The sequence below is a fragment of the Tenrec ecaudatus genome, chromosome 2 (assembly GCF_050624435.1).
Source record: "Tenrec ecaudatus isolate mTenEca1 chromosome 2, mTenEca1.hap1, whole genome shotgun sequence".
Classification (NCBI taxonomy): domain Eukaryota; kingdom Metazoa; phylum Chordata; class Mammalia; order Afrosoricida; family Tenrecidae; genus Tenrec; species Tenrec ecaudatus.
This window is the reverse complement of record NC_134531.1, coordinates 49,167,836-49,187,014: the sequence shown is the minus strand read 5'-3', so window position 1 is coordinate 49,187,014 and position 19,179 is coordinate 49,167,836. Positions and strand designations below refer to the sequence as shown.

Genomic DNA, 19,179 nt, shown 5'->3' with positions numbered 1-19,179 from the left:
AGTGTGTGTGTGTGTGTGTGTGTGTGTGCGTGAGTGCAAGGGAGGGCGCGGAGGGGGCGCCGGAGGCGGCGGGAGCCGGGACTTGGGCTCCGCACTGCCACTCCTCGGCTCCAGACAGACTTTGCCGCACGGCCCGCTCTCGCGCGGCCCGGACCGCTTCGGCTTTCCCGCGCCGCCGCCCGGTGCGGGTCCCGAGCCCGGGGCGCGGGACCCGGCGAGGTTTTGTGTCTGGTCCCGGGCGAGCCTCACTTTGCTTCCGCCGCCCCCCTCCCTCCCTGCCCCCCCCCCCTCCAACAGGCGCCCCGAACCCGGGCCGGCCTCCCCCCGGGCTCCGCGCCGCCGAGACGGGGGCCCTTTTCGTCTGGACGAGTCAGGAGCGAACAAACACGTTTAACACCTCGGGCCCGGCCTCCCCCCGGCTCCGTCGCGCCCTCTCCCTTTCTTTTCTTCCCTTTCACTGCGCGGCGTCTGGAGCCCGAGCCCCCAGCGGGGGCGCCGACGTAGGCGGTCTGCCCCCCTCCCCCAGCGGCGAGACTCCCCAGTTTCTGCCCCGTGTGTCTGGTGTCTCAGGCTCCCCGTCGCCTCCATTCCCCGCTCACTCGCTCGCTCGCTCCCTTTCCCTCCCTCTCCCGGTTCGGGGAATTAAAAAAAAAGAAAGAAAGAAAGAAAAAAAGGTTGCAACATCGATAATGAACTTCTGTAGCCTCAGTTTATTAAGCACAGTGCCCGGCATTCTTCGCTGAAAGTTGGCGGGTCTCTCATTTATAACATTGTTGGCACCGCTGAATGAAAGTAAGGAGGCGATATTTCCTTTTATATAAAAATGATTACTTCATGGAAAAGACTATACTGTTGATTCCAAAGCAGCCTCTTTAATTTCGACTATTTTCGCGTCTGAAGGCCGAACGACGACAAGACAGCGAAATATGCAGACGAAATTCTTGAACATCTTGCAGGTCACTGGGATTTGTTCTCCTACGGATTGCAAATCCGCCCCTCTTCCCCGCGACTCAAGCTTTCCCCCAGCCCACCCCCGACACCCCCACCCCAGACCGGGCCTCCTCTGGCCCTCCCGCTCCCCCAGCTTCCACCAACCCTCCTCCCATCCCCTCCACAACTGCAAATAACTCAGTGATAACAGATTTTTTTCCACCAACTGCAGGAGATAGTGCTAATCTTTTAATAAAAGATCCCATTACAATGGGATCTGTCTGGACAGACTATAATAGATCCCGAAATACAGCCGTGCTAATATTAGAAGACAGTTGTTTGGGTGCCTCTCAGACGGGCCCAAGCCCCCCTTTGAAAGTGGGCATGAATCACAAAACCCGCGGCCGCCGCACCTGCACCGCGCGCCTTCGGTGCAGCAGGCTGGTAAAAACCGGTGACCTCGCCGCTGCCTTTCGCTTTATAATCACCGGCGGCAGGACGCGAGGGGAGGGGCGCGGGCGGCCCGGGGCGGCTGGCTTTCTGCTCACTTCAGACGGCTCTGGGGGGCTCCACATCCTCCTGAATCTTTCCAGATTCATTCTCTCTTTCTCCTCTTTCACCCTCGTTACCAACCGTCCGCCTAGCCCTTCCCGGCTTCTCTTTCCCTCCCTCTTCCAGGACTCTGCTGCCACTCTCTCCCCACCCCCTTCGGGCCCTCCCTTCTTTTCCCATCTTCCTTTCTCCCTTCCCTCCAACGCCGCATCAATGTGGAGTTGTTGAGTGCCCTCTAATGGCAGACGACATTAACAATTAATAGCACACTGTCCCCTTTGCAGGAGCCGCCACTCTGTGGCCGAGTTCCAAAACGGAATTTATTTGTTCTTGATTCAGGGAGATGGATATAGTTCTTATACGGTAATGTGCTGAGGCAAAGTTTGTTTGCTGCTCTTCAAGCCCGCTCCCCCAGCCCCCCTTCTCGTTCTCCCGCTCTTTCAGGGAAAACTTAGTGGAAGGAAAGGGGAAAGCCAACAATTTGATACTTGATTTCCCCCCCCCCCTTTTTTTTTTCCTTTTAAAGATATTTGTCTCCTTAAGAGCAGCCAGAGACACAGCTTCTGTTTCAGTTAGGGCCATCACACCGTGTGATCTCAGTTTTTCAAAAATAAAGGGAACTCTATAAATCCATAAAAGATCTTGGTTGCCAGGTGATTGGGTCTTCTGATAATACTAACAATGGGCATTGCAAATGCTTTAATCCCCAATTATAATTTGATGATTTTGTTGTTGTTCTTTGTTTAAATCACCTTTACTGGACAGGAGTCGGCCTGTGGCAGCTGAGAGCTGGATTCTTTTTCATAGACTTTTCACACTAGGATTATGTAGAAGGTGTACCTTTTAGTCATGCCCAGCTGTACAGGAAGCCACCTTGTTGGATGAAGAGAGGCTCACATTGTAACCCAAAGGGCCGGAACTATGCTTTCCTTCCATTTTATAACACTAAACCCCAACCCCCCTGCCATTCTGACTCATCAACTCAACTCAACTGCCATCGAGTTGATTCCAATCCACAGTGACTCTGTCTTGGGTTTCTGAGGCTGTTTATCGTTATGGGGGCTGCCAGCCTCATCTTTTTCTGGTCGGGCTTTAGTGGGTTTGAACTACTGACCTTGTGATTACTAGTCCAACGCTTGCCCAATATTACCACTGTAACAAAGAACATAGTGGTATTAACTTGTCTACTTGTCTGCTTGCATTAGACTTAAATCTTATTCATTCATAGCTATAGGTATATGGAGTTATCAAAAGGAACGCACAGCTACAGGGGGGTGAAGGTGGCTAGATGAAACTTCCAGTAGAGACAATTTTGGAGGTTTAATAAAAAAGTATTTCTCGGAGTCTTTGAGTGCTTGGTTTATCTAGATAGCTATTTCCCTTTGTGTGGACAGAAGCACCTGGTGCCATAAAAGCTTTCTGAATCAATTGAATCCTGAATGTCTTTACACAATTGGAGGATAACTGTGTTTAAAAAGTCAAAATTTGCTTTCTGCTACTTTTTTTTCTTTTTCCTTTTTTGCCTCCAGTTGACAGACACGTGATTAAATCGACTGCATTGACGGGTCGCTTTGGCATCATGTCTTGGCCGGGCCGATGGAGCTATAGTAACTCACAGTAGACCATGTGACCACTCATGAGAGTCCCTCAGCCCCACAATCAGCCCAGAGAGGGTGGTTCTGCAGGTCAGGGTTGAGGTCACTGGCAAATACGCCACGGAAAGCACAAATGATGTGTTGTTTTTGCCCATGTGAAAAAGCAGCTTGGTGTTTGTTTAATGATACAAGCTCATCCTGTTTTTCTGCTGCACCTTGGATTGTATTGATCTGTTTGGAAGGGTGTCTGCTCCAAATCCGCACAGACCAGTCATAGGGACGCTCGTCGTTTGCGCTAGGGTATTTTTCTGGGCATATCTGAGGGGATGAGACCCAGGTCAATGCTGATTCCATGTGGGCCTCCTGTGGGCATCAACCAGGCACCCAGCCGATTTCAGGGGTCTGAAACGTGGTAACACACCTGTTCAGTGACATCATGGAGGGACAGCTGCCGTTTATTTTACTGTTTTATCTCCTGTAAATGTTAAATATTGGGTTGTAGAGATCTAAAATGTCAAGGGGACATTTAAAAATAAAAATGCCTTCTTTCATTTCTGTTGTATGCCTCCAAGTTTGACTTTGTTCTTTTTTTTTCCTTTCTGCTTTGCCAAAAGAGTAAATGTAAATGATGAGAAACACAATAGGACCACTTTGTAGCTGAATTTCTGGGCAGCACACAAAAAGACTGCTGTTCTCTGATTGTTTTTTGTCGGCTTCAAACAGTTATCTTCCTTCTGAAGTTTATAAATTTAAAATATTAGAATTTTGCAAGTGATTCACTCTAGCTCCCAAGATAGTGACATGAAATCCTATGAAATTGCTGTCCAAGACTAGAATTGGCCTGGCGGAGTCTCCTGTTTCCTAAGAAGAGACTATGGAAGGGAGGTGGTAAGATTATATATGGAAATTATGAAAGTCATGCACCTAGCAGCTTCTGTCTTGCACCTCGAATCTATCTATCTATCTATCTATCTATCTATCTATCTATCTATCTATCTATCTATCTATCTATCTATCTATCTATCTAGCTATCTAGCTATCTAGCTATCTAGCTATCTAGCTATGTAGCTATTTATTTTTTAAACCAAGCTTCAGTGTACACCATTTATTTCTTGGAGAACACATGGCGCACGTGCAGGCTGCTTCCAGCATAGGAATTCACAGTGACAGCACCGCTCACATTGGGTCTGTTTCCACCACCACAGCGGCTCTCACAAACCACAACAGCAGTTTCATATCTGCCGAAAGGGAGGGAGGGAGGGAGGACCTTGGCTGTAGGGACCTTCACAAAGCTCAGAAAATCTGTTTCTAAAGCCAAACCACCAAATCCAGGTCCCACGCACCTCAAATTTAAATGCCCAAACGTTCCATTAGTTGGATGCTTGTGCAAAATGCACATCATGTCCCCAATGAAAGTCGCCGATCTTGATTAACACACAGAGGCCAAGCATTTGAGGAACAGGCTGAAATGATTTCAAAATAAGATTTTGCTCCTCAAGGTATAAAAACAATTACTAAATGCATCACTTTAGAAATGTGCACCTTCACAGAGCTGCGATGAGGATTTGAAGCGGGAGTGGGGGCAAGGTGATTGTTGGCCCGATTGTCGCAGAGCTAGAAAGTTAGGAAATGAGAGTACATAAAGGCAATATTTATCCAAGGTGTCCAACCCCCCAGGTGATTCCCACTCACTGCTATTGAGTTGATTGGGACTCACAGCCACCCTCATAGGACAGAGCAAAACTGCCCCTGCATTGACCAGACCGAGTTTTTAGGAGAGTAGAAAGCCTCATCCTTTCAGTGGCATGAAACCTGGTATCACTAGGGCTCTTACCAGATGATAAAGTGTTTCTAAAAAGTTTTCACAATCTGTTTTTTCTGTACCGTACAGAGAAATCCATTGATGAACTGAACTTTTCTCCTCTTCGTATTTCTTTGGTGCGATGCTCAGTCAGTCACGGAACCTCTTTTCATTCTGCTATTACCTGTTTCGGGGGGAAAAAGGATTTTTTTCATTCTAGTCTTAGAAATATTTTAGGTTTTCAGAAGCCACCTCTATGCGCTAAATCATCACATAAACTAGCAATACCAGCATAGTTAAGTTAACTATGAATTGAGCCATTGAAGTAACCAGCTGTCAGATCCATTGTTCTCAATATTTGACTGAAGTTTCTGTCAGTTTAACAATACTAATGATTCATATACTTGGATATGAATGAAAGTGACAGCCTGTGACCTTTAGCATTCCCAACCCTGATTCCGTTTACACTTTCCATTGCATGGAAAGTCTGAGGAGGGGAAGCCAGTGTTTGCTGTTCTCTTTCCTTCCTTTTTGATCAAACAAGGAGTCGATGAAGGTAAGCACTGCTCTTCCTGAATGCTGTCATTTATTTTCTGCCATGTCATGCTAGCTTTCCATGTAGAAGCAGTGATTTGTACCTTGTTTAATTAGATCTCTTGTCAAGTGCTTGCTTACTCAGTATTGCAATCAGCAGTTGATACAATTGCTCTTGACTCACCCATCATGTTTTCAACTTCATTTTTAAAATTTAATATGAATTCTGACTCACCTCTGAGGCCTAATTGATCCAAGAAGTGGAGTTTTATTATGTTTATGACAGGCCAAAGTTCAAGGCAGGAAGGCATGACTTTAGAAAGTCTTTTTCATGTCCTACATATTTTCATGTAGCTCTCTTTCCTGATGAAATGTGGAAAGACCTGGGGTAAGAAAACCAAAAAAGAAAGACAAGCCCAGAATACCGTAAACTGAAAAAGTAAAGAAAAAAATTTCTGCCTCTAGTGGCAATATTGAAAGATTCTATGGCCAAACTATTGAATGATTCAGGCAGCAACCAAAGAGAGTGGAAAGACTGGTATGTGAATTATATGCCAATAAAATTGTTGATAAAAAGAAAACGATGGAAAGACTACATAGTCACAGTACCAAAAAGAACTAGTTGACAATCAACATTTGAAGAGGGAGCATATGATCAAAAAGCAATGGTACTGAAAGAAGAAGTCCAAGCTGCCCTACAAGCATTAGTCAAAAACAAGGATCCAGGAATTGACGGAATACCAACTGAAATGTTTCAACAAGTTGATGAAACACTGGAAGCACTCACTTGTCTATGTCAGGAAATGTAGAAGACTGGCAAACTGACTGGAAGAGATCCATATTCACACTCATTCCAAATAAAAGCGATCCAACCGAATACTCAAATTCTAGAGAAATATCACTTATATAACACACAAGTAAGATTTTACTCAAGCTCATCCCACTGTGGTTGGAGGACCTGAGGAGTTAGCCGGCAGCTGCCAGAGATTCAGGCTGGAATCAGAAGAGGACGAGGAACAAGGGACAGCATTACTGGCGTCAGATGGATCGTGGCTGAAAGCAGAGAAGACCAAAGAGATGTTTACTTTTGTTTCATTGATTATGCAAAGACAAACGACTATGTGGATCATAACAAAGCAAGCATAGCTTCAGAAGAAAAGCTAATTGTGCTCATGTGGAACTTGTACATGGGTCAAGAGGTGATTGTGTGACTTGATGTGGGGCATCCTGCCTGGTTTAAAAGCAGGACAGGTGTGTGTCAGGCTGTGTACTCTCACCGCACGTACTCAATGTGTGTGCTGAACAACAGTCCAGAGAGGCTGAGCTGCGTGAAGAAGAATGCGGCATCAGATTTGCAGAAAGGCTTACTAACAACCTTTGGCATGTAGATGAAACAAGCTTTCTTGCCAAAAGTGAGGTGGACTTGAGACACCTGCTGATGAATATCAAGGATTGCAACCTTCAGTATGGCTTGCAACTCAATATAAAGAAGAACACACTCTTAACAACTGGACTGATAGGTAACATCATGGTAGATGGAGAAAAGATTCTAGTTACCAAGGATTTGATCTTACTTGAATCTACAACGAATGGTCATGGAAGCTGTCAGGAGATCAAGCGACATATTACGTTGGGGAAATTGGTTGCACGAGAACTCTTTAAACCAGCAGTTCTCAACCGGTGGTGTGACCCCTTTGGGGGTTGAATGACCCTTTCACAGGGGTTGCCTAAGACCATCAGGAAACACATTATTTCTGATGGTTGGGTGTCAACACAACATGAGCACCTGGATTAAAGGGCCGCGGCATTAGGAAGGTTGAGAACTACTGCCTTAAACTGTTGAAGAGCAAGGATGTTATTTTGAGGATTAAGGTGTGCCTGACCCAAGCCATGATACTTTCAATGGCCTTTGAAACATGCACGTGAAACTTAGGTGTTCCAAAAGGAAGATGGAAGGAGAACCTACCCATTTGAAGTATGGTGCTGGCAAAGAGCACGGAAAGCACCACGGGCTGTCAACAGAACGAACAAGTCTGTCTTGGAAGTAGTACAGCCAGCATGCTCCTTAAAAGGGAGGATGGGAGGCTTCATCTCATATGCTTTGGACACGTGATCAGGAGAGACCAGTCCCTGGAAGAGGCCATCATACTCGATAGAGGGGCAGCAAAAAGACCCTTGAAAAGTTGGATTGACACAGTGACTGTAACAATGTGTTGGAACAAGACAATGACTGTGAGGCTGGCCAAGCACTGGATGGTTTTCATCGTATTGTGCATGTGTGAGCTGGGCTGATTTGATGGTACCTAACACCAACTCTTTGCTCCAAGGGACTTCATTCCAGGTTAATTTTGCATTTTGCGTTTTCACCTTTGTCAAAGACCAAATGGCCTCAGAACTGTGCATCTATTTCTGGGCCCCCTACTAGGCGCCACTGCTTTATTTGTTGATCCTCGGCCAGTACTACAATATCTTGATTACTTTAGCTTTATGGTAAGTAAAGCAGTCAAACAATATGATTCTTCCAGCCGTGTTCTTTTTCAAGACCTCCTTGGGTATCAACAGCGAATTCCCCAATTGGTCAATTGGTACAAAAAACCTTGATGCGATTACGAGTGGGATCTATGGATTTGGGGGAGGATGGACATTTTAACACCATTGAGTGTTCCAACTATAAATGCGGTATACATTTCCATCGATTTGAGTTTAAAAAATATATCTGTAGATCTCTTTTGTATTCTACTTGTCATTGAAAACCATGTTGCTAGGATAGCAACTTTAGGTTTGTATCTCAGAGAAATGCAATGGGTTACAACAGTTCCTGGTGCAAGCTCATACTTGCTTTTGTCTCAAGCTCATGCTCGATTTCCACGGCCAGTCAAAAAGATTGTAGTGAGCATACTTTCCAGGAATGGCGTGTTAACTCCTCCAAACGTCTTGTGTGTCTTCTCATGGCGTTTCTTTTAGACCATAGTCACTCATCTCTAACATCCTAAAATTTATATTCATTTATTCTTTTATTTATTTATTAAAAAAATAATTTTATTGGGGGCTCGCACAAGTCTTATCACAATCCATGCATACATCCATTGTGTCAAGCACATTTTTACATTTGTCATCCTCATCATTCTCAAAACATTTTCTTTCTACTTGAGCCCTTGGTATCAGCTCCCCAGTTTTATCCCTCCTTCCCCTTCTCCCCCCTCCCCCATGAACCCTTGATAATTTATAAATTATTTTGTCATATCTTACACTGTCTGACATCTCCCTTCACCCACTTTTCTGTTGTCTGTCTCCCAGGGAGGAGGTTATATGTAGATCATTGTAATTGGTTCCCCCTTTCTCCTCTACCTTCCCTCCACCCTCCTGGTATCGCCACTCTCACCACTGGTCCTGAAGGGATCATCTGTTCTGGATTCCCTGTGTTTCTAGTTCCTATCTGTACCAGTGTACATCCTCTGGTCTAGCTGGATTTGTAAGGTAAAATTGGGATCATGATAGTGGGGGGTGGGGGGTGGGGAAGAAGCATTTAGGAACTAGAGGAAAGTTGTATGTTTCATCGTTGATACACTGCACCCTGACTGGCTTATCTCCTCCCCATGACCTTTCCATAAGGGGGTGTCCAGTTGCCTACAGATGGGCTTTGGGTCCCCAATCTGTACTTCCCCTCATTCACAATGATATGATTTTTTTGTTTTTTGATGTCTGATACCTGGTCCCTTTAACACCTCATGACCACACAGGCTGGTGTGCTTCTTTCATGTGGGCTTTGTCGCTTCTGAGATAGATGGCTGCTTGTTTATCTTCAAGCCTCAGTTAGGCCTTTAAAAAATTCTCTATTGGATAGTGTTTAGTTGAATGCATTCTTATATGAATAGGTTCCTACTAAAAACATCTGTTATTGTGGCTAAATTTCGAGAAGGGTACACATACTGTTCCCATTATGCCAATATTTGGGTGGTAGGTACTTTCTGAATTTATCTTGTATTGGAGAATTATGACATCTGTTCAGTTTTCATAGCCCTCACTAGTCAATTCATCCTCTGTGTAGTTTTCTATATCTTAACATCTCCTTTTCTATCAACCAGAATAGTAAGTATTAAGACTTATACAGTTTGCAGCATGTATTAGCTTATTTTTTTATGTAAAAGACAGACTAAAAAGTAAACTATACTTTGTGTTGTTTATCCAACAGCACTATTAAATATTTAACAATGGTTTGAGGTCAAATTGTGATGACATAGCATGTGGAAATACAGGACAGATGATGCATTAAGTGTTGAAATAAATTATTTCAACACATGGCAAGCCTTGCAATTTTGGGGGGACTAGAATAGAAATATATAAATGTATACTATGAAAACTAGTGGATGAATGACTTACAGGAAGTCTTGGTCACTGTGTGCTAATATCCCATGAATAGTTGCTCTTTAACAACATAGAAGTGTATATATGTATATATGGCTAATTTATTTGGTTTTTGAATACTGCGGATTAACGGATCCTTTTGATCTGGTTTCAGTGCAATTTCTTTGCAAATAAAGATGTGAAGATTGTCAACCCAAAGCATGTGTTAATGGCTCACATGCTGGGCAGATGCAAACAGCGTAGATGCGAACAGCGTGGAAGGACCACTGTTTGAGATTATTTTGCCCTTGAGACTATCGATCTTTGCCTGAGCAGAAAATATTGCGTTGGCCAGGCAGGTTAGATACCAACACACAGTCAATATTAAAATTTTTGCCTGAGCACCAGATTTTCTAAAGAGTCTTTTTCTGGTTCATAGAACTTCTGAGAAGCTATTGGAAGCTAAAGACCACCTCCACAAAATAGTGTGCATACACATACACTTTTGTACTATTTTAAAGGAGATCATGGACACTTTGAAGTTCATGTACAAGTTTTGCAGGGGTCCATGGACTTCAGACTCGAACTCTTAATTTTTCATGATCCAGATGGTAGCTGGGCTGATTATTTACCAGTACATATCAAGTAGTTTTCTAGCCTTTCACAATCCCTTTAGACCTCAAAGTATCCTTTGATTTTGCCACTCCCTGACCTAACTCCATAGATTAGTCTAACAAAATAAAACAATGCCATAATTATATACATTGTCTTGAGAGAGTTGAAAGCACACACATGCACCCCCACATACCATTCAACCCAGATACACATGTATCTATTATTTCTTTCTTTAACAATTACTGATATTAACTGCTGATATACTGGCCTTGTGCACAGTGAAATTAAACATTGGCTAGCCCTGCATTATCCCCATGATTCTTTGTGGGCCACACCATTGTGATCTGTAATGTTTTCTTTGGTTGATTTTGAAGTGGATCACCAGGCCTTTCTTCTTAGTTCCTCCTAGTCAAGAAACTCACCTGGAACCTGTTCAGCATCAGAATAACACTCAAGCCTTCACTGTCAGACAGGCAATGGTTGCGCATGAGATGCACTGAGGGGGGTCCCAACCTAGATCCTCCCACGGGAGGGGAGAATTCTACCACTGAACCACCAGGACCCTCTCTTTGACGATGGTTACCGCGCATCAGGTGACTAACACGTGCCAGGCACTTGGAGTATATAAACTCTATCCCTCGTAAGCACTTTGCCAGCCAGAGCATGTTCTCATTGTACCTGGGTTCCTCCAGAATGACTGAGCCATGCGAAGTCATGGAACTTTATAGCCCAGTATTTAGGAAGAAATTAAATTCCGGATTCCCGAGGAGTTAGAAACAAAAGAAACAGTTCTATAATTATTACTGTATTCTAAACAAGATACTTTAAAATGAACAAAATAGTTCTCCAGACTCTGTTCTATAGCTGGAGAAACAAAGGCGACAAACGCAGGCACAGCTTTCTTACAACTTCTAGAAGAGAACAGGCAGATATTAAACAAGTACGAGCAATGCCTTGTGATGAAGAGGACCAGGGAACATCTTTCTGACGAGGTGACATTGAGCCAATACCTTAAAAATGAGGAGGTGCTTATGCAGGAGAGATGGCGGAAGAATATTTGCAAAGCCCAGGAAGCAACAAGTGGAAGAATCCCAAGAAATGTAGTATGACCAAAGTATAGCCTTGGAAGAGTGAAAAGTGAGAGGACAAGGGAAGTTGATGGGCCAGACTCTGTAAATTCTTGTAAATCTCTGGGTTTTTCAGAGAGAGTCATGGGGCATTAAAAGTAAGAAGTGGCATGAGCTTTTGCCAGAACTATGAAGCTGGATTAGAAGGCACTAGTACTGGTGAAAGGTCCCCCTTTGGGGACGCCATTCGAGCAATAGGAGCAGAGCCTAGGCTGGACGAGATCGATAGATGGGAGAGATGATTAGGATATAGCACCGATGGAATCTGTTGATTGACTGAATGTAGGACACAGGAAAAAGACAGAGACAAGGCTGACTCCTGGGCTTTTGGCACAAATAATTGGGCGGGTGGTGCTGTCATTTCCTGAGATAGGCGATATGGGAGGAGGAGTAGGTTTCTGTTTAGGACCTGTATGCAAGGCACCTGGGGAATTAAACATTTTTTTGATGACCTAATTTATCAGACTCCTCTTTGAGTCCATAGTTCAGCTTCCATATCTCACCCTGGAAATAGATCTACCTTCACTTGGACCCAATGCATCCTAGAATTTAGAGGATGTAGGAATTGACTTAAGCCTTTTTTTTTTTCAGGGTTTGCCTTTTGAAAATGAAACACTGCTCACGGCCTTCAGGACCCATTGATGTCACCAAGTTATATTGTCTTTTCTTTACAAAGTAGACTTCTGGCTTGGTGAGGTCAAAGATTATATCTTAGAAGTTTCTTAAGATTATAGGAAACGTATAGTATGCATAGGCAAATTGAGTCAATGATAACAGAGATATCTGTAAATTCTAGGGATATAATAAATTAGCAATATCTGAGTTGGGTAACTTATGGAGGAGGGTAATAAACCCATACCTGTTATCCTTAGACTGAAAAATAAAGGAGACGAAGAGAAAGGTGAGGAGTAATGATGCACATGATTAGAGCAACAAGCAACGTCATTCATTCTCAGGTTATTTAGGCTGAGCGGTGTTTTAAGGACCCAAGGCAGTGCACCTGTGTGCACTGGTATTTCCCTCATGGCCTTTTGTACCTCGATTTTGACATTCTTTTCATGTCCCGCAGTCTTCCTGACTGATCTCAACCATTCTCCGGCTTCAGAAACTTTGTTTTTTCTGCTCCTTCTTCCTGGAATGGTTTCCTCTAGCTGCATACTTGCCTTACTTCCTCAATTCCTTCATGTCGACTCACATGCCCGCCCCCCGCCCCTTTTCGTGGTGTTAGCTGATGTTGAGTGACAAGCCCATGTGTGTGAAGTACAACTGCTTCATAGGATTCTCAACACAATGGTCTTAAGGAATCAGATTGCCAGGTCTTACTTCAGAAATGTTTCTGGGTGGATTCAAACGGAAACTTTTGGCTATCAGTTGGGTGCTCAGCCATTGTGATCTTCTCAGGAATTTCAAAAGCCTCTTTATTAGTGAGGAAGTTATCTATCTATCTATCTATCTATCTACCTACCTACCATCATCTATCTGCCTATCTCACTGGGTCATTTGGTTAATTGGTTTAACAGAGGGAAGCTATGAGAAGGTCATTAAGTAGGGGATGGCATGAGCTGCTTCTCAATTAAAAATGCTTTTTCTGCCAGAACGGTGAAGATGCCATTGGGATGCCATTCCAATAATAAGGATGTGTCAAGAAATGGCATTGGTATTGAGGAGAAGGATAGATTTCAGAGGTGATTAAGGTGTAGAATTGATAGGCTCTGTTGACTGAGTGAATGTGGGGGGTGGAGGATAAGGAGAAGACAAGGATGACTCGGGTTTGTGGTGTGAATACTTGGGTGGGTGGTGAGATAGGGAGAAAGGGAGAAAGAGCAGGTTTCTGTGTGGGACATGTACATAGGGCAGTTGTGTGATTTAAGAGATGCTGAAGGTCCTAAATTGCCAGACTTACCTTTGAATAATTCTCTTAGGACCAACACATATCAGCCTTCACTTTTGACTTTGAAAACAGACAGATTCACTGGGTATAAATCCACTATTTTCCAGAATACAGAGTACGTAGGAATTAACCAACCCAATAAAGGAAGGAGAATGCGTAGTTGTTTTTTTAACCAGTGTCAACGAAAGCACATGACCCCCTTGCATTTTGTAAGCACTATCTTTAAAGGACAGCAGCAACTCACGGTAAGCACTCCCATGACAAGAGTGAAATGGGGCACAGGTACTTTCACAAAATATATAACTGTTGAGAAACAATAATCTCCGTGTCACCAGAAGGTCTTGCCACCAGGAACCCAATGTCTGGTTTAAAGTTGGGATACTAGAAGAAGAGAAATCTATCTTCACATATCTTTAATTCACCCATTAAACATGTTTATTGAATCCTTTCAGTATTTATTGAGTACAATTGCCTATCAGTTGATATCAAAGTATTAGATGAATGATTAGTGGGGAATTAACATATGGTGGGAAAGCAACCATATAAATAATTTTCCTTTAAGGAGAAAATCACAACTACATAATGGAAGGATCAGGCTGTCATCGCTTTCATGCCGTTGCCAATTTTTGTATCAATATGACGGGATGCGACTGGGTGCACTCACTTGTCTCTGCCAAGATATTTAGATGAGAGCTGCCTACTGAGTCAACCAATGGAAAGAGATCCGTATTTATGAGCATTTCTAAGAAAGGTGATCCAACAGAATGCAAAAATTATCAAACAATACTATTAATATCATGCAAAAGTAACAATTTTCTGAAGATAATTAAAAAATGGTAAAGATCTGAAATTCAAGCTCAATTCAGAGCAGGACATAGCGTGAGAGATATAATTGCTAATGGCAAATGGATTTAGACTGTGAACAGAAAATATCAGAAAGGTGTTTTCCTGTGTTCTTTCCATTTTGCAAAGATCTCTGACTCTATGGGTCTTAGCAAATTATTGAAAAGAATGGGAATTCAAGAACATTTAATTGTGTTCATCTGAACCCTGTTTATAGTCTAAGAAGCAGTGGTTTGGGCAGAACAAGGAGTTATTGTATGTTTGACAAGCAGGAAAGGTGTGCTGTCCTTACACCCTATTCTTCAAACATGGATGCCAGGCTAATAATCTGAGGAGCTGAAGTGTGAAACGGAACCCAAGATCAGAATTGGAGGAAGACTCCTGACCACTTGCAATATGCAAATAACTTAACTTTGTTGCTGTAAGTGAAGACCTGAAGCACTTGCTCATGAAAATTAAAAGGTTTAATTACATCTCGACATGAAGAAAGCAAAAATCCTCACAAACGAGACCAATAAGCAATGTCATGATCAATGAAGAAAATATTGTAGATTTTCAGGATTTAATCTCATTTGGATCCACAATCAACTTCGATGGAAGCATCTTTCAAAAAATAAAATGTCATATTGTAACAGACAAATTTGTTATAAAATACCCCTTTATAGTGCTTAAAAGTCAAGGGGTCACTTTGAGGAGTAAGATGCTCCTGGCACCCAATATCCACCCACCCACCCAAACAAACAAACAAACAAACAACTCACTGCCATTGACTGGATACCAACTTAGAGCACCCTAGAGGGAAGCATAGAACTGCCCCTGTGAGTTTCTGAAATTGTATCTGTTTATGGCGATGGAAAGCCCAGTCTTTCTCCCTTGTTTTCGAACTGTGGACCTTGTGGATCACAGTCCAATATGTAATCACTACGCCACCAGGACTCTTCTTCTGATTCAATCTAGAGCACTTTCAATTTCTTGATAAGTTTTGGAAAGCTGGACAATCTAGGAAGACAAAACAGAAAAGAAAAGAAAAAAATGAAAGCCTTTGTATTGAAGTGTTGACAACGTATCTTAACCAGACCCAGAGCTGATAGGATAGTATCTATATACCTACCCACTAGGAAAGCTAGTTAATTGACTATTCTTCACATTTCTGCATCAACCACTAAATCAAAAAGGGAAGAATTGGAAGAATTCTACCAACTTTTTTCAGTCTGACATGGACCAAACATGCAATCAAGATGCACTGATAATCACTACGGTTGGAAGGCAAAAGTTGGACTAGGATTAAAATTTGCAAAGCTCCTTGGAGGCAAGATTTCATCTCATGTACTGTGAGTATGTTGTCAGGGGAGAACGATCCCTGGGGAAGGACATGGTGTTTGGTAATGTAGTGGGGCAGAGAAAATGAGGAAGCCCTTCAGCAAAATGGAGTGCCACAGTGGTTACACCAATGAGCTCAAACATAAGAAGCATTGTGAGGATGGTACAGGACCTGACAGGGCTTCCTTAGGTTGTTCTCAGGATCGCTACGAATCAGAACCGACTCAATGGCACCTGACACCAGGAAGTTAAGTAGAAAAGCATGACCTCGGGGAGAGAAATATGCCGAGACTCGCATGATCGAATGTTGTAACACTAATGACTTCTTTGTTGCAAAGACCCTTTTCTTCAACAACATATGCAGTGACTATACGAGTCTATCTCCCCATATGGACTGCACATGGATCAAATTGATTACGTCTGTGGGAAGAGATGGTGGGGAAGCTCAACAGCATCAGCCAAACAAAGGCCAGGCATCCAATGTGAAACAGATGATCACTTGCTTATGTCTACGTCCAGGTTGAAGCTGAAGAAAAAAATTTAAAGTCCATGGGAGCCAAAATACAGCCCTGAGTACAATGCACCTGGATTTAGAGACTATCCAAGGACAGATTCGGTGCATTGACCGCTAAGGACGGATAAAATAGATGAGTTGTGGGATCAAATCAAGAACATCAGACATAAAGAAAGCAGCTAAAAGTTCATTAAAAAGGCAGAAAAGACAGAGAAGACCAAAGTAGAGGTCCGAAGAGATTCCGAGACTCGATTTTGAATGTTGTAGCTTAAAAGATGGGAATAAAGAATGAAATAAATGCACTGTCCAGGAAATATCGATGGGGAGCACTTTAACAAGACAAAATAAGGAATTACGATGAAATGTACAAAGACCTGGAATTGGAATAGCAGAATGCAAGACACGCTCTGTATTTCTCAGCTGAAAGAACTGAAGAAAAAGCTAATCGTCAAGTGGCAATATTACAGGATCCTATGAACTGACTATTGCAGGAAGCAACAAAAGAAGAGGAAGGAATACACAGAGTTACGGTATATAAAAAGAGTCGGTTGACATTCAGTCATTTCCAGAAGCAGCATATGATCAAGAACTTATGGTATTAAGGAAGAAGTTTAAGCTGCACTGAAGGTATTAGGAAAGTACAAAGCTTAAAATGGAATGTTTCAATAAGCTGATGAAACACCGGAAACCCTCACAAGTCTATGACAAGAGCTGTGGAAATGAGTTACCTGGCGAAGCAGCTGACAGAGATTCACATTTGTGCCCATTCCACAGAAAAGTGAACCCAACAGAAGGTTGGAAGTTATCCACTGATATCATTAAAACCACACGACAGTAAAATTTTGTTGAAGATGACTAAGAAATGCTTCCAGCAGTGCATCACCAGGGAGCTATCAGAAATGCAAGCCTGATTCAGAAGTGATGTGAAATGAGTGATAGCATTTCTGATATCAAATGGAACTTGGCTGAAAGAAGAGAATATCAGAAAGATGTCTACTTGTGTTTTAACGACTATGAAAAATCATTTGATTGTGTAGATTTTAACAAAGTCTGAATAACATTGGGGAAAATGGGACGCATTATTGTGCTCACTTGGAACCTGAACACAGACCAAGAAGCAGTTTGAGCAGGACAAACTACAAGTTTGTAGTTTTAAATCAGGAAAAGGTGTTCATTAGGGTTGAATCCTCTCACCATACTATTCAATCTGAATGATGAACAAATAATCCAAGAAAGTGATTGATAAGAAGAAGAACGTGGTGACAGGATTGGAGTTTCCTCCAATTGACAGATGACACAAACTTGCTAGCTATAAGCTCAAACATTCCAACTCAATGTAAAGAAAACCAGAATTCCTACAAATGGGGCAATAGACAAAAATCATAATAAATGGAGAAAAGATTGAAGTTGGCAAGGATTTCATTTTACTTGAACTAAAAATCAACACTCATGGAAGCAAGAACCAAGAAACTAAAAGACTTATTGTATTGGACAAATCTACCACACACAACCTAGTTAAAGTGTGAAGGAATAAGATGTCCAGCTTTTACATGCGGCTGAGATTTTGTCTTGCTCAGCTGCACTATCAATGCTCATGAAGCCAGCAGTCAAGAGCTCCAATGATGCATTGCGTTGAGTAAATATGCAATACAAGACCTCTTCAGAGTGTGGCAAAGCAGGGAGGTTACTTTGGGGACTAAGGTGCACCTTACCCCCAGCCAGGGTCTTTTTAATCACCTCAAATGCATTTGAAAGCTGGACAATGAACAAGTAAGTCCACAGAAGAATTTGAGTTATGGTGTTGGCAAAGAATATGGAAGTAGCACCGACTAGCAGAAGAACAAAAAATTAGATCTTGAAAGAAATCCAGATACCTTAGAAGAAAGGATGGTAAAACGTTGTCTCACATGTTGTGCATAGGTTATCAGGAGAGACCAGTCCCTAGAAAGGACACCTTGTTTGGTAAAGTACAGGCTTAGTGGAAAGAGGAGACGCTCCATGAAATGTACGGAGCACAAACCTAATGGCCATTGTGAGCATGGCACATGGCTGTGGAGTTTTGTTGTGCCTTGAAGCATTATGACTTGGAACTGACGAGATCACCCGACTAACCACACTCAAGACAGCCACAGCATCATCCTTACCGCGTGGAAAGAGCAAACTGCTTTCTGCACTGTATTTTGAAAACTATATAAGCTATGGTTTCACATCATTGCTTCTAATGTCACAATGTCTTTCTAAAACTTACCAAAACATGCTCTTAGAATTTGTCTTTTAGATCTTGATTTCTTTGGTCAAAAGCTCTTTTTACAAGTGTAGATTGGGAAAAGAGAAGAGAGTATTTACTGAAGAAGAGGATAAGAAAGAGAAATGCTATGCTTTGGTAAAATTTTAAAGAACCCCCCCCCCCCTTTTTTTAACCTGAATCCAAAAGTAATGTGTCACTGAAGAATATTTGGGTCCAAAACTCACTGTCACTGAGTCAATTTGGCGTGACCCTATAGGACAGGGTAGAAGTACCTATGAGCATTTCTGAGAGAAATAAATACTCCTTTTTTCCTTGCCGAGCCGCTGTTGTTTTCAAACCAAGGACCTTGCTGTTAGCAACCCAATTCGTAACCACCATGCCACCACAGCTCCTGAAGATTTGGGCAGTAAAGGGTAAAATACTATCCAGAAATAATTACTATGAACACTGGTACATACCGTCTCCTTTAAGTGGATTTGACTCCTGGGAACAGACAGCCTCTTCTTTCTCTGGTGGAGCTGTTGGTGGGTTGAACCGCCGACCTCGTGGTTAGCCGCGCAACATGATAACACCAGGGCTTTTTCTTTGGTATGTAGCATCCACCTTTTTTCCCTTTACACACACGCAACGGTCCCAACAGCGCATCTATAAAGAAGGGAAAGGCATGACCTTACCTTCACAATCTGTGGGGTTGAGAATGTATCTCAGGATTCCTGTTAAACCGCTTGGACTAGCTTTGGCAAGGAAAGTTGACTGGAAGTAGAGAGGGTGTAGGGCTCCCAGCTTGCAGACAGGGTTCCAGATCTGGGTGGCAATGACAATTTAGAGGAGGGTTTGTGGAGCCTGGAAACCTGCTCAGACTGGA

At 42.8% G+C, this 19,179-nt stretch overlaps 1 pseudogene; it reads left to right on the top strand.

Annotated features, from left to right (window-relative positions):
• LOC142439975 (ribosomal biogenesis protein LAS1L-like) overlaps window positions 1–19,179 on the top strand; it is a 48,374-nt pseudogene that overhangs the window by 452 nt on the left and 28,743 nt on the right.